This window comes from Centroberyx gerrardi, chromosome 22, assembly GCF_048128805.1.
Source record: "Centroberyx gerrardi isolate f3 chromosome 22, fCenGer3.hap1.cur.20231027, whole genome shotgun sequence".
Lineage (NCBI taxonomy): Eukaryota > Metazoa > Chordata > Actinopteri > Beryciformes > Berycidae > Centroberyx > Centroberyx gerrardi.
The window spans coordinates 1,644,286-1,646,785 of record NC_136018.1 but is presented as its reverse complement, the minus strand read 5'-3'; positions in this window follow the sequence as shown (position 1 = coordinate 1,646,785).

Sequence of the window (2,500 nt, the reverse complement as noted above, 5' to 3'; positions counted from 1 at the left end):
TCGAAGAGTTGATCCGAGCGATTCGTAAAATGTCTCATGTTTTGTTCTACCAGATATATACCTCTGCCGATAAGCAAAACAACAATACAATGCAAAAATGTGGATGGAATTTTGCGTGACGTTCTATACATGGAAGACCGAACGGCACGTAACGGCTAGCCTAGCAAGAAAAGGGTACTGACCTTTTTTGGCATGGGTTTTGGTATTCTTTTTCTGGGCCATTGGTTCGTAAATTCACCGATGCTGTCTTGCAATTAGGCAGCAACAAGCTAGCTTAGCTGTCAGTTAAATATCAATATGAAGCAAGCGCCGTTATGATTAAATGTTCCCTATCCGATATATTCTGTTCACTCGTTGATATTAAGGCAGAGTTCACCAAAATCACGTCCCCACTTGGATACCAGTAAAGCTACAGTCCATAGTAACCACACTGATGTGAGCGACGTCAAATTCCACCAGTCAAAAGCGCCGAATCAACTCGCGGGCAGGGTTAAAGGCGGGTGCTTTTGTTTATGGACCAATCATGTTTCGGCACAGCTTCCGAGCCCCGCCCCTTTCCTTGGAAATGAGCAAAAACGTGGCAGAAGAGGAAGAGGAGTTTTGGAAGGGCTTGGGCCGGGCTTAGAGGCAGGAGAGCAGGGTTTTATAACACAACTATTCTGTTACACTCTGTCACTGGTTACTCAACACGACATAAAAGTAAAATATAATGATAAAAGTAGAGTTTATTTGTATAGCACTTATCTAAAAGCAGAGTACAGTTTACAAAGTGCTTTACATCATCACTAACATCACAATTTTCATCAGAATTTTCATTTTACATTTCATTGATATATTCATTATCATCATCATTATAATAATAATAATAATAATCAATATTGTCTTTACCATCATTATTAGAATCTTTATCAATATCATTATCATCTTCATTATAATTTCATCATCATTTTAATACTTATTAGTAGTAGTATCAACATTATCATCATTTTAATATCCATCATCATCATCATCATCATCATCATCATCATCATTATCATCATCTTCTTCCAGCTGTTTTCATCAGGCTGATGTGTAAAGGGAGCAGCGCCCCCTGGTGTATTTTAACATGAACTGCACCTCCCTCTCTGTCTCTCTCTCTCTCTGTCTCTCTCTCTCTATCTTTCTCTCTCTCTGTCTTTCTCTCTTTCTCTCCCTCTCTCTGTCTCTCTTTCTCTCTCTCTCTCTCTCTCTCTCTCTTTCTCTCTGTTTCTCTGTCTCTCTCTCTCTTTCACTCAGTTTCATTTAGGTTTCTGTCCTTACTGTTTTTGTAATAAAAACTAAATTAACTCTTTGTAGCAGTAAATCTATCCGATAATATTTTGTGCTTTAATAGTCTGGTCCATGGCCAGCTGCAGTGCTTCACTGATATTTTGTTTGAGTGTTTGGGATTCAGTGTAACTCAGTTCAGTGTAATTCAGTGTAAGATTTGTGGAGAAGCTGAGAGTTTTGAATAACTGACAGTTTGAGTTATTAAATACGTCATTTACCAACTTGATTAATTAAATTGAATCCACTGAATTGTTTCTTTTAATGTCATATGTATTGCTAAATGGGATCTTTCTGTTTGTATAATTTATACAGAAACCACGGCTTGAAGATAGAAGAGAATGTGCAGGTTGTAAATAAAAGTCTCCTTCAGTTCCAGTGACTCATGCTCTGAGTGCTGAATGTCTCTGTACTGCAGACAGGTCAGAGAGAGAGAGAGAGAGAGAGAGAGAGAGAGAGAGAGAGAGAGAGAGAGAGAAAGAGAGAGAGAGAGGGGCGTTAGAGAAGAAGAAAGGGAGGAATGTCTTCAGTGACAGAATGATAGAGGAAACCAGATGGAAGAAAAAAGCAAAAATTTGAGAAAAGAAAAAGAAAATTAGACACGATAATAATTCTGTAGAGTAGAAATATGTTTTTTTCCTATCCTATAAATAATCTTGTGACCCCGGAAAACTATCCTGTGACCCCCTGGGGGGTCCCGAGCCCCAGGTTGAGAAATGTCACATATGGAGAGAGATTAAAGTCTGAAGTCTGTCTCTTGCCTATTTGCTGCGTCTCTACAGACTATAGAACTGTAACCCTGAACTCTCTTTGCTGTCTCTCTCTGCTTTCAACTGTCTAATAAACGGCAAAATATACCCAAAAAATAAATAAATAAATGAATAAATCCTTGACAAGTTCTCCATGAGTCCGTCTGTTGCTGATTTTGATGTGAAGTATCAGGTGTCCCCAAATGAACAATGATTATATTCCTTTGGGGACTCATAGTGCGTCTGTGGTCCTCAATAATAGGTTTATACTAACCTTACAGTATTTTATGTATTTTTATCTCCTATGGTATCACTGTAATATTCCTATAGGGACTCAAAGTGTGTCTGTGTTGCTCAATAGTGAGTTTATAATGATCAGTGTAATGTTCCTATAATATTCCTACAGGAACTCAGTGTGTCTATGGTACTCAATAGTATAGTACTTT